This window comes from Gossypium arboreum, chromosome 1, assembly GCF_025698485.1.
Source record: "Gossypium arboreum isolate Shixiya-1 chromosome 1, ASM2569848v2, whole genome shotgun sequence".
NCBI lineage: Eukaryota > Viridiplantae > Streptophyta > Magnoliopsida > Malvales > Malvaceae > Gossypium > Gossypium arboreum.
This window is the reverse complement of record NC_069070.1, coordinates 85755088-85774570: the sequence shown is the minus strand read 5'-3', so window position 1 is coordinate 85774570 and position 19483 is coordinate 85755088. Positions and strand designations below refer to the sequence as shown.

The 19483-nt window shown below is 32.7% G+C and overlaps 1 long non-coding RNA gene across 1 annotated transcript; it reads right to left on the bottom strand.

Moving 5' to 3' along the window:
* Nucleotides 1–4087: 4087 nt before the first annotated feature.
* LOC108482808 (uncharacterized) lies at nucleotides 4088–6267 on the bottom strand. Its single transcript, XR_001870950.2, has 3 exons — nucleotides 6184–6267; nucleotides 5624–5709; nucleotides 4088–4366 (listed from the first exon to the last, which is right to left on the bottom strand). It is a non-coding gene; the product is annotated as an uncharacterized LOC108482808 (long non-coding RNA).
* Between the last annotated feature and the right edge of the window lie 13216 nt (nucleotides 6268–19483).

Below are 19483 nucleotides of genomic sequence, written 5' to 3'. Positions count from 1 at the left end.
GGCCATCCTAGGCCTTCCACGATTGTTGACCTATCTCGGACTGGGGAAGATGTTCTTCAAGATATTGAAGACAGTAAAAGGGAATCTACTATCTGATTGCCTTGTAAGCCCCATCCCCATAAAAGTATTAGCCAGTGCTTCTTTCCGCCGATTAGATCTATGAAATCCAACCTTAAAGGTAAACTCCACTCTATGAATCCTATAAGAAGAGAGGTTGCCCGGGACAGGGAGAACCTTTCTGGCAATACAGGTTCCATATCCAAAATGCTCGGAAGGAACCTTCGATATCCAATCCCACGTGGAACCTGTGTTAAGAGCAATTTTCGAGACAAAAACTAATCATTCTGTGGATCTGAGATAGAACTCCGATCGCAACTCCTTCCCTTGATAGCCTTGAGTTGTTGGTTACCTCGCACCGCAAAAGCACTCTCTGGAAATCCGGATCTTTCTCGGCAGGACGATACCAAGGATATCGGGGTTAGTTAGCTTTTTTTTCTCCGGCAAGATAAAATAAAATATTTCCAATCAATCGAAAGCCTATACCAAAGAGGGAAACCTTCTATTTGCTTGCCATTGCAATATCGAAACCGCAGAAAGAAAGCCCGGCACGGTATTTTGACCAGTGAAGCAGCAGCGGTGAACCCGAACCAAACCCTAAGCAAAGAAGGATGTGCCTTAGTTCGGTCTCGAGGACGAGATAATAGGGCGTAGCACCAAATATGTGAGTAGTCCCACCCAAGAGATGGACAAGCCAAGAGTACCAATCAAGGAAGCCTTTCACTTGTAGAGCTTTCTTTCCTAATAGGGACTAAGAAAAGGAGACGCATATAGCTAAACAGCTACAGCAGAAAGAACGAAAAGCCAAAAGTCAATGTGCATAGTGGTCTTTTCAAGAATAGGGAAGTATAGAATATGGGGTTTGCAAGACAAAAGATAATCCGCTGGAACTACGGACAAGGATATTTTACTCAATTCCCCTCTTACTATTTTAAAAGCGAATCAAATTCAATTCCACCAAGGTGTATGTAAGACAACCTTAATTCTATATGTTCAACACTTTAGGCAAGCGAGCAAGACTTCTCGTGGGAATACCGGCTATCTCATACTTTAAATAGATAAAATCCACGGAATTTTTGATGCCGGGATTATGTCTAAAAGCTTTATATTGCGATCTCCGACGATCGTTTTTTTTTTTCATAAGATCTATTCTTGGGCTAGAACGTTAATATAGCTTTTCTCTTTTTTTTATATATGGGATAGGGCTTTGGAGAACTCCTAGAATGGAATTCCCTTATGTTATATCCTAACTAGTACCGGTCTAACTAAGAGTCATCTGCTAGGCCACTTCACGTGAGTAAACCAAGCTAAAGAAGAGGACTAAGGAAAAGAAAAAAATTCATTGGGATAGATGCAGTGCCAATTAATTTCCTCCAATTGTAGCGGTAAGTGCTAAGTACTTAGTTTAATAGTTTGCAGGATTTCTAGAATAGGAATAGGCTTTTTCTTTAGAGTAAGACTCTTTGCTTTGCTTGCTTCTTTTGGCCAGCTCAGCGAATGCGTAGCCGTATTCGACACCTCTTTCTCTTACGGTTAGTGTGCTATTTAAGATAGTTGAAAAGAGGTGTAGCGATAGAAAGTTTTGAATCAATAATTCCTGAAGTAGTTGAAGCTAGGCTCCAAACTATGAGAGTTTTCTTTTGTTTTACGTTTCTAAGAGCAGTCTATCTGATCAAATAAAGGATCAGACCACTCCTGGTGTTCGAACTAGTCATTAATGGTCGGCTTCATTGGTATCCTTTCGGTATGCATTGCGAACACTTTCAGTTTTAGTGTCTTATCTTTTTTAGAGAAGTGAAACTCGAACGGATAGAGCTGATGGTCCAACTACATAACTTTTTCTTTTTTATTATTTTTATGGTCGTGCCTCGTGGCACGGAAGCACCCGTACTATTGAAATGGTTCATCAGTAGAGATGTTTCCACGAGTGCCCCTTTTTCCAAAGTGCAAGTAATGTACGATGCTTGAAGGTTGATACAAACGGCGGGTGATTGTTTGGCAAAGGGAAGTTTTCTGATAAAGGCAATGTCGAGATGTATCATTTTATTTGTCGCATTGTCAAAGTGTGGAGGCTTGGCTCGTCCCAACTTTGCCTGTCGTTACAAGTCCCTAAGCATTTAATCATTTCTCTTCTTGACGATAAGACCTATCTCATCTCGGCGATGCATGTAGCTCATTTTCTTGGTGGTTTCACTTCTGCTCGTCTCGACAGGTTGCTTCTACTCATCCCGATATTAGTTTGAAACCCTAAGCCTCTCCCGTTGCTACTCGTCACAACATGGGGGAACATGTTTGTCCCAACATGTCACCTATTGCAACCTACTTTTGTCTGAAATGTTAAGTCTCCGATCAGCTTCCCTTCGCAAACTTGGCCTTCTTAAAATAAAATAAAATATTAATAAATAACTACACTTAAACGTAATAATAAAAATAAAAATAACAAAATTTAAATTAACACAAATTTAAAATTGAAGTCTTTTTTTCGAGATATGGACAATTTGTATCTCCCCCAAAGAAGACCTTCTAGTTGGTTCTCGAGACTTTAATCTGTCGTTTGTTTGTCCGTTGAGATATATAAACCAGTATCCTTAGTCGATTCCATTGATATCGCCTTGTCATCGACCCGCGCAGCAATTGCATCACAAATCACTTGGTGTCGAATCTAAGCTAACCCTAAATTATTTTTCAATGTATTATTGCCTCGATCCATTTCACCTCCATATCGCGCGAAGTTCAGTCAACTCGAGCTTTATCTTCCTCATTGAACGAGAATAGGATAAACTCATCGATTTCTTCAGTTGACACCTTATTGGTTATTGCCAGAAAGTGTATCAGCTCGACTACAATTCCATTCAAAATCGATTTTGGCGCTTCTTCTTCTAATTCTATTTCTACATCTATGTCAAATGGATCGGAGAGATATTCAGTCTTATTGATCCCATCTCTAGATCCAAACTCTTGTTGACTTTCAGGATTTAATTACGGATGGTTGTTAATAATACATTGTTCCCTTGGATTGGAATTTAAGACATCATGTGTAACCACTTCCAATGGAATCTCTACTTTTGTTTTCTTTTGGCATGATTCCACTAACTGGTTGTAATAGCCCATACCCGAAACAGTTGCTTAACCCAAGGTACAGGATGCTACAACAATTACCAGAACATTATAACACATTTTATAACATTTAATCAAATCATAAATCATTAATCGCTTTAATTACATGCACAATAGAGATTATGAATACATCAGGGATTATAAACAAACATACAAACATCAACCTTAACTGATATAACGACATAAATGATAAAATAATTTATATTATAACATAATTACAATAACTTAATGATAATCAACTAAAATCGAGCCTTAAATTCAACATATATAATCAAAAAATCTATTAAATTGAAGTTTGATACAAGTATGATGTGATTTTCAATCAAAACTAAGCATTAATCAAGCATGCAAGACCCTTAAATCAACTTGGTATCAAATCAGCACTACTTTGAAACTTTACAAAAGATTCAGGTAAAAAGTGAAAACAGGGGTCACACAGCTATGTGGCCAGTATAACACCCCTTACCCATGTCCGAGACTGGGACAGGATACGAGGCATTACCGGACTTAAACATACACAATCACATAAAATCAGGCCATAAAATTTCATTCAAATCAAAAACATTCATACATATGTATAACGTCCCTTAAACGGGCTTAAGAGGCCCTAAACACGCATCGAAGATGATTCGGGACTAAACCAGAAACTTTGAAAACTTTTGGGAAAACTTAGAAAATTTCATCATGAAGTAGGGTCACACGCCCGTGTAGACAAATGCTAGGCTATGTTCCAAGCCATTTTGCCACCCTCACAACACATGCACACTCACATATCTCAATGGCATCCAACATGGCATAAATGAACACTTAATAATCGTAAATATAGCTTATGCATGACATTCTCATAACAACTTACGCATACACAAGGCATCATACTTTATCAAGACTAATCATAACAACTTTCATACCGAGATTATCATTAATACATTTTCACATTTCACACTTATGCTATAATCTATCCATATGCCAATTATGCCAAAATCAATCATCGAGTACTTAAGTCGTATGCGCACAGTCATCCATATCAAACAACATGATCACACCATAAAACATTGGCAAATACACATGAATAATCCTATGATCAGCATAGACATGCCATAGACTTAAGTATTTGAATACTTATACCCCAAATGATAGCTTGATAGTGTGATTGAATCTCCGACGATCTCCAACCCGAGCTAGCTACATAAACCTATAAGAGATGAAAAGGGAGGGGGTAAGCTATAAAACTTAGTAAGTTCATATGAAAATAATAATTAATTTATTAATATGCTTTTTCCAAATTCTTACAACATGTTCTCAAGCTATCACAATTATAATTGCATATTATTCCACTATTTGTTCAAATTCCAGTCAAGCTATCTACTCGAGTCATAGTCATTAAATTATTTATTTCTGGATGTATGAAGCTCCAAATTAAGATCCATTAATTTAACTTGAAACTATACTCACATATCTTCTTACCATAAAATTTACAAAATTTTTGGTTTAGCTAATAAGTACAGTTTATTCTTCAAATTTACCCTTTTTTCGCTGTCCAAAAGTTCCGAACCCTCTTCACTAAAAATTAATTATATCCTCATACAGAATTCGAATGATGTTCCCATTTGTCTCTTTAGAAAATAGACTCATCAAAGATTCTAATAATATAAATATAACCCCTAATTATTTTTTTAAAATTTTTAATTATTTTTCAAATTCAAAACAGGGGATTCCGAGATCATTCTAACCCTGTCTCACAAAAATTCAAATATCTCATAATCTAAAATTCTTTTGCATACACCGTTTCTTCTATGTAAAAATAGACTCAATAAGCTCTAGTTTCATATTTTATTCATCCTATAACTCGATTTCCACAATTTTTGGTGAATTTAAAAAGTTGGACTACAGCTACTGTCCAAAACAGTTTTAGTACAAAAATGATGATAACTAAGCTCATCACACCTTCACCAATCATTTCCACCATCACGGTATAAATAAATATTTATACAACATAAGCATCAGCCCATAATCACAAAGTCATCACAAAATCATTCTCATAAACATGACTTACTTATTTACTTCGTTACAAAGATGCATCATAACTCATGTACATATCTGTACCGATCCTTACCATTTCATACATACACGTAATGTTGTTGCATCTTCGATATCTTGTACACTAAGTGCCATACTCAATATCTCGCACACCAATTGTCATTATTAATATTTTGCACACTACATTCTTAATATTTTGCACACTAAGTGCCATATACATATATAGCCGAAGCTATCTCCAATCGCACACCAGGTGCCATATTTAGCCGAAGCTATTTCGAACCGTACAGTAAGTGCCATTTTTTTTAGCCGATATGTCGTTAAACATAAAAATAGTCACGTATATACAATTCATATAATATCAAATCATTAAAAGCATAAATTTAACAATGCTTATTACATACAAACTTACCTCGATCGTTAAAATGACGGAACGGATCAATTAGTCCGGTACTTTATTTTTCCCCCGTTCTAGATCCAATTCTCGATTATCTCAATCTATATAATATCAAAATTTACTTATTTAATCAACATTTCATTCAATTTAACACAATTTACACATTTTGGAAAATTTACATTTTTTCCCCTATTATTTCATATTTTTGCAATTTAGTCCTTATCACTTGAAATCACAATTTCATGAAATTAAACACAAACCCAAGCTAGCCGAATTTTTCATATATTACTATCAGCCCATATTTTCAATTTATTTTACATTTTAACCACTAAATTTCCACCTTATATAATTTGGTCCAAAATTGACATTTTTACTCAAAATCACTTTATAAAACTTGTTAATCTAACAACAATGATTTATTTTCCATCATCAACACTCAAAAACATCAAGCTATCATCAATGGAAACTCACAAATTCATCAAAAAATTCAGAAATTAGGGTACAAACTAACTAGAACACGAAGCAACAATCACAAAAACATAAAAATCATCAAAAATCGAGCTCAAAACACTTACAAATTGAGCCATGAAGATGCCGAACCCTAAAACACAACCATGGCTGTTTCTTTTCTCTGTATTCGGTGGAAGATGAAGAAATATAACATGGTTTTGGCTTTTATTTTATTTATTACTAACTTTAATTACTTATTTACCTTTTTACCCTTTAAAAATATTACTAAATACACCAAATGCCACTCCACTAACCTTCACTATCTCATAAATGGGCTATTTACCACATAAGGACCTTCTCCATTTAATTCCATAGCCATTTAATACTTTTAACTTATAGAATTTAACTTTTACGCTTTACGCGATTTAGTCTTTTTTACCGAATTAACCACTCAAACAGTAAAATTTCTTCACAAAATTTTCACACGAACATTATGTCATACTGTAAACCTTATTAAAATAATAAAATAAATATTTTTTACTTTAGATTTGTGTTCCCAAAACTCATCGTTCGATCGACCCAAAAGCGGTCACATTACTACCAAAGTAGTAACAGACACACTCGTGTGGTGCAGAGATATGGTCGTGTGGCCAAACCATGTGCAAAGGCAAAAATCATGTAGGAGGAGACACACATTCGTGTCCCCAGACCGTCTACCTAACTAATCTCGTGTGGACCTAAAATCATTAAAATTTAATAGAGCACACGACCATGTCTTATGCCCATGTGAGGCACACAGCCATGTGTCAGACCGTATTGTAAATCATGTCAAATTATACCAATTCACAATCAACATATGTGTCTAACCAATATGCCCTCATTAGCACCACAAATTAAACTTCAATAACATTCACTCAAACCAATACATATTCAACATTTTAATTTCATTCATTCATACTAATTAACTATTTTAAAGCTAACTAACCACCTGTGCTGACTACCTATATTTACAATCAATAATTTATATACTCCCTATATTTACAATCAATAATTTATATACTCCCCCTCAAGTTGGTGGATGAAATAAGTCTCTCATTCCCAACTTGTTTATCAAATTCTCATATTGTTGAATAGCAAGTCCTTTTGTTAACACATTTGCAAGCTACTCTTTTGTCGAGATATGCGCTATTTGAAGTGATTCCTGTTGGATTTTTTTCCTTACAAAATGGCAATCAATATATATGTGCTTTGTTCTTTCATGAAACATGCTTCATGAAACATGAGATTGTTTGCTATTTGTATCACAACTTTATTATCACAAAATAATATGGCTAGTTCTTTGTTCTTAAAGAAAATTTCATCAAACAACCCACTTAACCAAACAATATTCGCAGCTGTTGATGCCATACTTCTAAACTCTGCCTCAACTGATGATCTGGAGATCATATTTTGTTTTCTTAATTTCCATGAGATTAATGAGTTTCCTATTTTTACACAATATCTCGTTACTAACTTTCTCAACATAAGACAATATGCCCAATCGGAGTCACAATATGCTATCAATCTAAAAGACCCTTTTCGCTAAAAAAAAAAAAGCCCCATCCTAGATCTTTTTTCAAATAACGTACAATAAGTGTCGCCTTGTAATGTGATTTTTTTGGTCGTTTCATGAACTCACTTAGATGTTGCACTGCAAAAGCTATATTAGGCCTCATATGACTCAAATATAAAAATCTCTCAATGAGTCATTAGTACAATTGTGTGTCTAATAAAACTTTATCATCTTGGTTGGCTTGAACCACTTCATTGTATTCTATAGAGGTTAATTTCAATTTTTTCTTTAAAGGAGTAGCAGCCACTTTTCCACCGGTGAGCCTCATGTTTGAAATTAACTCAAGAGCATACTTTTGTTGACTCAGAACAATCCCTACCTTGGATCAAAAAACTTTAATACCAGAAAATACTTGAGATCCCCTAAATCCTTCATTTTGAAACTTTAATGTAGCACTTGTTTCAACTCAGAAATAAGCTTGTTATCGTTTCCAATTATTAACAGATCATCCATATATATAGGAATCATGACAACTTGATCCCTAACTCTTTTAGTGAACAGATAATACTTACTCTATGAATATCCATTGAGTAGAATAGCTTCCGTGAGCTTCATATTACATTGTCTTGAGGCTTGTTTCAACCCATAAAGAGATTTTCCCAGTCGACAAACCCAAGTCTCCCCCTAAGTGAGCAAACCAATCGAAAGCATCATGTAAACTTCTTCAGACAAATCACCTTGTAAAAATGCATTATAAACATCCATCTGAAATTGTGGTCAGCCATGTTGAGCAGCAAGAGCAATAACAGATCGTACCATAACTTGTTTAGCAACCGGAGAAAAAGTTTCATGATAGTCAACACCCTCTTATTGAGTAAACCCTTGTCCAATAAGACGAGCTTTGAAATGTTCAACCATGCCATCAGAATTATATTTCACCTTCAAGACCCATTTGCAACCAATGGGTGTTTTACCAAAGGGCAAAGGACCTACATCCCAAGTGAAATTTCATTCTAATGCCTGAATCTCTTGTTGCATAGCTGCAACCCATCTCTCATCTTTACGAGTATCAATATAATTTTTAGGTTTAGGAATATGAGAAGTAAAAGCAACAAAAAACTGAGTGTGACAAGGTAAATGATTAGAAGTGAAAGAAAATGAAAGAGGATATTGACCTATCTCAAGTGGAGAGGAAGAAGACGAGTAAGAGCAGCAAACATAATCTCGTAACCATGCGGGTGGCTTAGAGGGTCGTGTAGTATGGCGAACTAGCTCAGAGGAACCATGCGGAGATACAATAGGTAAAGAAGACGAACTAGGTGAAGGCTCAAACATCAAAAGGTCAACAGGTAAACTATCTGACACATGCAGTAAAGAAGAAGGTAGGGTAGAAGCATGGTCATTTGAACAAGCAAATGGGTTTAGTAGTATTAAAAGGGATATGGGAAAAATATGGGATGGTGTGACTAGTTGATGGGACAAAAGGCTGTTGAGTGGGTTGGGTAGGTGATATTTATGTGATAGGTGGGAGTGCGGTCTAGTTGTCAACTAAAGTAAGAAAGTATGAGTCAAGAAAAGGTTGAGTGGGTGTAGAAGAAAAAAAGGTCTAATGGGATTTGGTAAATTTAAAAGGGAACAAATTTTAATTAAAAAAAAAAAAGTAAATCCCTGCTTACAAACAAGACTTTAGTAGTGATACTATATAGGGATAACCTTTTTGAACTGGTGAATAACCCATAAAAATAGAGGATAAAGATAGAGGAGAAAACTTATCTGAAGTAGTAAGATTTCTGGCATAAGCAAGACCACCAAAAACCCTAAATGAGACAAAGAAGGAAATTTATGGTATAACATTTCAAACGGGATTTTCCAATTTAAAACGGAAGTAAGCATTCAATTGACAAGATAACATGCTGTCAAAACACACTCTCCCCAAAATTTAGTAGGAACATTTGAATGAAATTTAATGGCACGAGCAACTTCTAAAAAATGTTGATGTTTTCGTTCAACAATACCATTTTATTGAGGTGTGCAAACATAATAACTTTGATGAAGAATTCCCAATAAAGTATACAAAAGGTTACATTCAGAATTAAAACATTCAGCTCATTATCACTTTGAAACATTTTGATAGGTAAAGAAAATTGAGTATGAACAAGAATAAGGAATTGTTTTAAAATAATTATGGTACCACTCTTTAATTTGAGAAGAAAAACCCATGTCATTCTCGAAAAATCATAAACAATGGTGAGAAAAAAACAATACCCCAAAGTGTTGTTACTTTATAAAGACCCCATAAGTCAAAATGGACTAAATCAAAAGGAGCAGTAACTCTTGAATGACTAATAGAAAAAGGAAGTCTTGTTTATTTAGCTAATGGACATATAGGACAATGAGAAATACAAGTAGCATTCAAATTCTTACAAGTTAAAGAATCAAATTTATTGAGTTTGGAAAAGGAACTATGCCCAAAATGAGCATGCTAAAGAAATGAAGTATCTTTAGTAGCCAAGGAAACAATTGATGATGTAGTTAAACAAGGTGTATGATGAGTAGAGGATTATGACACAAGGATGTAGAGACCATGTTACTCCTTACCAATCACCTTCACTGTCCACTAGAGAGGTCCTAAAGAAGACAAAAATAAGGATTAAAAAAAAAACAATGAAAGTCACGGGTTAACTTGGAAAAAGAAAAGCAAATTGAAATTGAAATTCAGTACATGAAAGACATTAATAAGTTTAGCAAAAGGAAATAAAGTGTATGTGCCCGTATGAATGATTGGAACCGATTAGCTAGTGGGTAATTGGACAAAAGATGAGTGTGAAGCACATGAAACCAGAGATTCAAGACATTGTCCATCAGATATAATATGATTTAGGAAGATGATTTAGGAAGGAAAATTATTTAGGAACCATATGTGCCATGAGAGTAGCTCCTTCAACTGAAGTGAATGCTCATTTAGAATCATTATTTAACAAACTTAACAACTATTGATATTGTTCCTGAGTGAATACTGGCCTCGAGGGCAAAGAAGAAGATCTGGAAGATAACTCGGTTGAGTTAACATGATTAGTTATGGAACCAACTGACTTGTGCTTAGTGAACTTATAATTCGGAGGAAAACCGATTAATTTGTAACAAGATCCCATTTTATGCCCTTTCACCTTACAATAATCACAAATTCCATTAAACTATTTCCTTCAAGTTTGCATATTAGAAAAATAAAAGGCTGTGGGATCAGTAAGAGACACTCTGAAAGAATGCAACTGCTGAGACTCTTCTTGAACTAACATGGAATAAGCAAGATTCACCGAGGTAAGAGGTTGCATAATCAAGATGTGACTACAAAGGGAAGCATAAGAATCATTAAGACCCGTTAAAAATTGAAACAATCGCTGCTGTTGAACATGCCCCAAATATTGTTGAGACATTCCACAACTACAGGAAGAAACCGACATTAACGCATCATACTCATCCCAAAGTAACTTCAACCGAGTTAAAAACTTTGAAATAGAAGCAATACCCTGAACAAGAGAGGTGATTTCACGATGAAGAAAAAAATTTGAGTCCCATCAACTTTATCATAATGCTTCTTCAAATTTGTCCATACTTCTGCAGCATTAGTGGCAAATACAATCCCAACCGATAACTCTGTGCTAACACTATTCAGAATCCATTATAAAACAATCGCATTGCAACGATCCCATTATGGTTAAAGAGTAGATGGAATAGAGTCTTGCACACAAGATCCATCAACAAAGCCAAGCTTATTCTTGGCTAATAATGAAATACGAATGGAACGGCTCCAAACGACATAATTCTCATGGTCGGTCAACTAATGAGAAACCAACTGAACACCCGGTGTGTTGGAGGGATGAAGATAAACTGAATGATTAAAATCAATAATATTGCAAGAATTATCACCTCTACTTGAAACATCTGAAATCATCATTTAGAATCACCAATAAACCAAGAAAGGTTCAAGAAAATCAAAACAGTAGAAAGTAACTAAGCGATAGGATAGGACGATGACGGTGGCTGGCAAGAAATCAAGAAAAGCTTAAAAAAGAAAAAGAAAGGAAAAAAATTCATGAAAACCGGGGCGATTTTAACAGGATTTTCACCTCTAATACGCTGTTGAAATGCATAGTATTTTCATTCACTCAAATAAGGTTACAATCTCTAGTTTATATACAGTCTATTTTTGGTGAAAATCAAACTAATTAACTACTTTAAAGCTAACTAACCACCTGTGCTAACTACCAATATTTACAACCAATAATTTCTATATAATCTGAATCCAAAAATTAAGGATTGATGCGAAAACACAAGTAAGAAGATTAAATACGGAATCAAGCCTAAGGATAAAGGCGCAAGCCACTTGTGCACCAAAAACCCATATCAGTGTGTTAATTCATGAAGCAGATTCAATATTCTTCTAGCAAGACCTACACGACCTTAAAACAACAAACAAAAGAGAACTTGAGAAACCATGTGAAAAGCCAAAAAAAAAAAAAAAAACCACTAGAAGCAAAAGGAGCACATCATGTTAGAAAATATGGACATCACATATATAATAAGAGTAATTATATGTTATTATTTTCTATCATAATAAGTTAGCCCAAATTAAAAGTGATCTAATTTGGTTATAGTTTATTAGGCTTTAATTATCAAATATGTGTAGATACTCTAGTAACTAATTTCTAATTGATGATAGGTTAATTAGAAATTAGGTTAATGTGACAAAGATATATATATATATATAGGCTTATGGTCCCCAAATTACACACAATGTAACTTTTCTAATATCTTATCTTTAGAAAAGAGAGAATCATCTTCTCTAGATTACTTGTGTGTTAATTTGAAAGATCAAAACACCAAGATCTGTAGATTGTAAAAAATCGATAAATTTAGGTACGCTTCGTATCTAGTTTTATTCTTGATTTATTTTAATGATTTGACATGACAGATCTTGATTTATAATTCTAATTATATATTAGATGTTATTTATAGTTTTAACAAGTGACATCTGAGTCTTATCATGTTAAATCATTAAAAAAATTGATTCTCTATTAATTTGGATTAATTTGATTTTAAATTTTATAAATCTAAATTTTCTATCATATATCTTTGGGTTTTGAAGTTTTATTGATTGAAGTTTTTAAAGTTTTATTAACGTAGAAAGACGATGCGATTGAATTCAATTGATATATGAGTATTAATGGTTTAGGTAATTTACAATAAAATTCATATATTGATTTGCACTATTAGTTTAGTTTTTCGTTTGGTACTATAACAATTGAAAATTCAAATGCTTTTTAGGTTGATTTTAGTTATCAATTAAGCACACGAGTTTTTCTGTTTTGTTTTTTTTTTGGTGGTTTTTATTTGATTAAACTACATATATTTTTTTGGAATACATTCAATGTATGTGATTTGTAATGACATAAATTCAGGTGAATTCAGTTGATAATTGGATAAATACATGCTGTCAAGACATATGCTTCTATAATATCTGTCTACTTTTTTTTTTTTTTAAGATATCGCGGATATATAGTTTTGATTAAAATCTTAAGTATATATTTTGGGGTTTACTTATGCTTCAATTTCTATTTGATTATTTACATCCGCTTCCAAAATATTCGTGCATAAAAAGAATTTTCAAAAAGGTATATGTGTAAGTATTGAATTGGTTTTACGGATTAGTTGTTGGAGTTACTTTTTATATATATATATATATATATATATATATATATATATATATATTTAATTTTGTAGGTGTTTTGAAATAAATTCATGTTAATTATAATATATGTTTAAAGGATTTAGTTTTAAATTTGGTTCTATAATATTAGTTTTGACATCTTATGGTTCTAAATATGTAGTTAAATTATGATGATATGGTTTATTATATGAATCATAGGATATGTCAATTATTATGATTTTATTTTTTAGATTTATGTGCTTGGAAATTTTTCAAGTATTCATGCAAATTTCTATTAATCATAAATACAACTTTGAATTTACATGGTATATTCAGGTAAGTTTTTTATTGGATTATGGATACATGTATATGCGTGAATTGCTTTAGTATTTTTATTTATGTCAAAATTATAAATACATGTGCTTGTTAATTATTTGACTTTGAACCACTATATTATTTATGTTTGGTTTTGATATATATGGTTTTGGAACAAAAAAGAAAAAAAGAGTCAAAGATTAAGGTTTTCGGGTTTTTTATTACATTATTAAGACAACCTTATTTTAGGTTATTTCGAGCCTATAAAGCAATAAAAAATAGTTTTGACATTTGACTATTGAAGAAATTTTAAATTTGAATCTTGGTATGTTTATATATATTTTAAAATAACTTAATTGAAATAATAAGTCACCAAAGTGAATTTTTTGTATAAATTATTTTGTTTTAAAATATAAAAGCTTGTGTGCATGTAACTTAAGTTAGGTTAATATTGATCTGTAACACCTTTCGCCCGTATCCCTCGCCGGAACAGGGTTCGAGATGCTACCAGATTTAAACTCATCCATTTATATAAAAATAGACCGTAAAATTTTTTGATCAATTTTAAACTTTTCATACACACGTATATTATCCTTTAATCGGGCTTACAAGGCCCAAAATATTCATGAGGCATTATTAAATATTTACCAATATCTTAGTCTTGTATCATTTACTTACTCAACTTTACAACCCTATACATGCCATAGACTCGAAACACTAAGATTTACTTACGCCGATAGCGTAGACTTGACAATGTGATAATATCTTTGACGGATAATATCTTTGACGGCCTCCAACCCGAGCTAACCTGGCAACCCTAGGGAATATGGGAAAGAAAAAGGGGAGTAAGCTTTACGCTTAGTAAGTTCAAAAGAAAATAATAAGCAACTCATTAACAAGTTTTATCAATGTTTACAACATAATCACAAATTCACTACAAGTTGTCTTCCTGAGCAATAGTCACTAAATTATTTATAACTAGAGCTAAAAAACTCCAAATAAATTTCCGTTAATTTTCCCTGAAAATAGACTCATATATCTTCCATACATAAAATTTTCAGAATTTTTGATTTGGCCAATCGATACCAGATTTTTCTTAAAGTTTCCCCTGTTTCATTGTTTGACTAATCTGACCACTCTTCACTACGAATCAAATTTCTCATTGTACAGAATTCAAAATATGTTCTCTTTGATTTCATTTGAAACTAGACTCATTAAGGAGTCTAAGAATATAAATTTTATCTTATAACCATTTTTGTACAAATTATAATGATTTTCTAAAAATAGAACAGGGGACCCCGAAGTCATTTGACTCTATCCCACGCCACTTCAAATATCTCATTATCAGCAATTCTTTTGCTTACACGGTTTCTTTTATAAGAAACTAGACTCATTAAGCTTTAATTACATAATTTATAAAGCTTCTAACTCAACTCCAACAATTTATGGTGATTTTCCAAAATTATATTACTGCTGCTGTCCCAAGCAGATTTATTACAAATTTACTCTTTCACACATTCTTTGCATTCACATTATTTAAACATGTATATCACCAATCAATTTCATCACATATCTATAATTTCACTTAAGCATAATCTCAATACAATACATCATGCTCAATGATTCGCACACAACCGTTCAAATTAACAATTATAAGATGATTCCGCACATAGTCCACCCTTATCGATAATTTACGATGGTTTTGCCCTTACTCACATATATGACATAGGCATTTTCACTTATGCTTCTCATTTCACATTCATGATTCAATTCCAATCGATCTAACATGCATAAGTATATATCACATACCTGGCCAACTTAATGCATTGAACAAATTCAATTGCCGATTTAACACAAGGTCTCATAAACAATTCATATAATATAGCATGTATACCTATTCACTTTGCTCTATTTAATCATTCAATCACAATTTATAATTTCCCTTTGAATCATTCGATATTTTGCACACTAAGTGTCATTCTCAATATCTCGCACACTAAGTGCCATTCTTAATGTTTCGTACACTGAGTACCATATTTGATTGCCCTGCACACTAAGTGCCACATTTTGTCGATATGTCGTCAGACATTAAAATATTCATGTATATACAATTTATACGATATTAAAGCATTAGAAACATAAATTTAACAATGCTTATTGCATACGAACTTACCTGGCTAAATTGTAGAGATACCAAAGTTCAAGGGCATTTTGGTAATTTTCTCATTTTTCTCGATTTTCCACCCGATCTTGATCTAAATTAATAATTTCATTCAATATATTAATTTAGACATTAAAACACCTCATTTCATACAATTTGGTCATTTTTTTCATTTTTACAAAATTACCCCTAAAGTTTTACTTTTATTCATTTTAGTCCCTGAGCTCAAAACATGCAAATTAATCATTTTTAACCATAATTAAGCTTAACCAAATGTTCATGGTATCAAAACAGTCCATAATTAACTTTATGGCAAAATCATAGTTTTGCCCCTAATATTTCAACTTCTTTACAATTTAGTCCCTATATCATAAAAATGAAAATTCATGAAATTGAGTAAAATTCTACTATAGACGAATATCACTAGTGTCTCTAGCAGCCCACACATTTCATTTATTTGACATTTTAACCACAAAGTTTTCACATTTATCAATTTAGCCCTTAATTGTCAATTTCACAAAAATTCACTTAACAAAAAGTGTTTAACTATCAACAAGGACTCATATTCTTCCATTAAAATTCAAAGCCCTATTATACTCATCAATGTAAAATATCAAACTATTTAATGGTTTTGCAAAATAGTCCCCTCATTAGATAGATTAAGCAACAACAATCCCGAAAATATAAAAATAATTAAAAACGGGATTAGAAATGCCTACCATGCATTAGCTGAAAGTTGGAAGCTTCTTCCATGGCTTCTCAAGCCTTCATATTTGGCTAGTAAAAAGAGAATGAAAAAGTTGACACCTTGATTCTTTTATTATATTCATTTTATTATTATTTTTAACCAATTTACAATATTAACCTTTATACACTTTATTTATTACACCAAATGTCAAACCATCATATCCCACTATCTCTTTAATGGGCTAATTACCAAATAAAGACTTCTACTTTTAAGTTCTATATCTATTTAATACCTTTAGGTTATAGAACACAACTTTTGCACTTTACACAATTTAGTCCTTTTTGCTTAATTAACTATCGAAACGATAAAATTTTTCAACGAAACTTTAATACCATCTTATTGCCACTACGTAAATATTTATAAAAATATTTACCACTCGGTTTATAGAAACAAGGTCCCGATACCTCATTTTCTAAACCCACTTGACCTTAGAGTCATACCACTTGAACTTAATAAATCGCTTATAAAACAAAAATCACAATATCAAAAAAAATTTTAAATCACAATTAACTCGTAAATATTAAATATAATATTTACCAACCTACTCGTTCGGATTTGGTGGCCCCGAAACCACTGTTCTGATCAACCCTAAAAATGGGTTGTTCCATGATCGGCCCAAATGAAGGTTAATAATGTTACATATGCAACTATGGTAATAAACATGCGACAATTATTCGGTTCTACACGTGAGCAATAAATTGGCTCAAAGGAAGATTTAGGGTTCGACATGTTCTTATTGTCAATGTTGATTATTACACTAAGATATCACTTACAAGTTAATATTTTGTCCAAATATGGAATATTAATCGGGTGTTCGATATCTTAAGATGAGGTTTACCTTTATTCAAATTATTTTAGTTTAAATTTGAAGTCTTACGTAAGGTTGTTTATGATTTTCAATTATTATTATATTTGCCAACATCATTGTATGTTGTTTTGCAATGAATATATATACATATTTATACTATTATCTTTTAATTTGATTGAAAGCTGAAATTAATAGAAATATTTTGAAACAAATAAATTCAAATTTTGGCTTTAGGTTTTAATTAAGAATATCTAATATTTTAAATAGATTAGTTGAAACAAAATGTCGCCAAAGTGACATCTTTTGTGTAGATTAGTTTATTTAAAATATCAAGATGATTATATGTTTTTGTGATTCATGTGTTTATTAATTGACCCAAAGGTAAGTTAATATTTGATAAAATTTTAACGAAATCTGTGGTGATAAATGTGTAACAATTATAAGATAATTTATGTGAACAACAAATTAGTCCAAAGATTAATTCATTGTTTGACATAATTTATTGTCAATGTTTGATTGCTGCAACAAGAGTACCGTTTACTGTTAATATTACTATCCAAAGACTTGATATTAATGTTGTGTTTGGTATCTTGAGATGGGATTAGTCATTATCTTGAATTTATTGTTTACTTATGAATATTGATGTGAGCTTGTTTTTTATTTTTATTTTTTTTGTTCTATATTCAGCTAGTTCATCTTTTGCTGCCACAATATCTGCTAGTGTAAATTCTATACCTATGCTTAATGGGACTAATTTTAAGGAATGGAAAATACGATTATTTATAGTGCTTGGCTATATGGACATAGATCTTGCGCTAAGGGAATAACAACCTGCACCTCTCACCGCGGAAAGCACCCCTAATGTTAAGAGGGATTTTGAAAGGTGGGATCGTTCAAATCGCATGAGTCTAATGATCATGAAACACAACATTCCAGAAGCCTTTAGGGACACAAAATCTAAAAAGATTACTCAGGTCAAGTGTTTCCTTGACGAAATTGAGAAACATTTTGCTAAAACCAATAAGGTTGAGATGACATCATTTCTGAATTCTTTGATGTCTATGAAGTATAAGGGTCATGGAAACATAGAGGAGTACATTATGAAGATGTTTCATGTTGCCTCAAGACTTAAGATCGTGCTTTCTGAGAAATTGATTGTTCTTATGGTTTTGGTACCGCTTCCTACAAAGTTTAACCAAATTAAAATTGGTTACATCTGTCAATAGGAGAAATGGACTCTAAATGAGCTCATTTCTTATTGTGTGTAAAAGGAAAAAAGGTTGAAATATGATAAGTGTGAAAGTGTTCATTTGTCCAATGCCTCTAAAGATAACAACTTACATTCTGAATAGAATATCCATTAAAGTAGTTGGAAAAACACCTTATGAGCTTTGGACTGGTCAAAAACCTAGTCTGAAGCACTTTCACTTTTGGGGATGTCCACTTGAGGCAAGGCCTTATAGGCTACATGAAAATAAATTCAACTCCAAAATAGTGAACAACTACTTTATTGGTTATTTTGAACAATCTAAGGGCTATGAGTTTTATGATCCCACAATAAAGAATATCTTTTAGATGAGAATTGCAACATTTTTTGAGGATGTTGAGTTTGGAGGGAGAAATAAAGTTAGAGACATTACTTTTGAGGAGGAATTGAATTCTAACTCAGTCTCTGCTATCACTTTTGACAATGTTCAAGTTCTCATACCTATCATTGATCAAGAAGTGAATCCAGAACCTCAATAAGATAATGTTGAATAACTCTCTATTCAAGATGAGGTAATTGTTCTAGAAAAACAAACTCAACAACCTCATGAATGAATGTCATTAAAAAAAGTCCACTAGAGAAAGTATTATAATTGGTTTTGTAACATCCCATGCCCGAACCCTTCGCCGGGACGGAATACGAGGTATTACCTAACTTTAAACTCATGCTAACAAACAATTCCGAGTCACCAAAACTCTGCTCAATTTAAAACTTTTTTTTAATTTCTACCTTAAGCTTATTGTCATGGGCATACGATCCCCAAATCAACCATAGGAAACTATTTGGGATCAACCCAGGCCCTTAAGCCAACTATAGAAAATTGACACTTGACCTAGGGGCACACGCCCGTTTGGAAAGGCAACACGC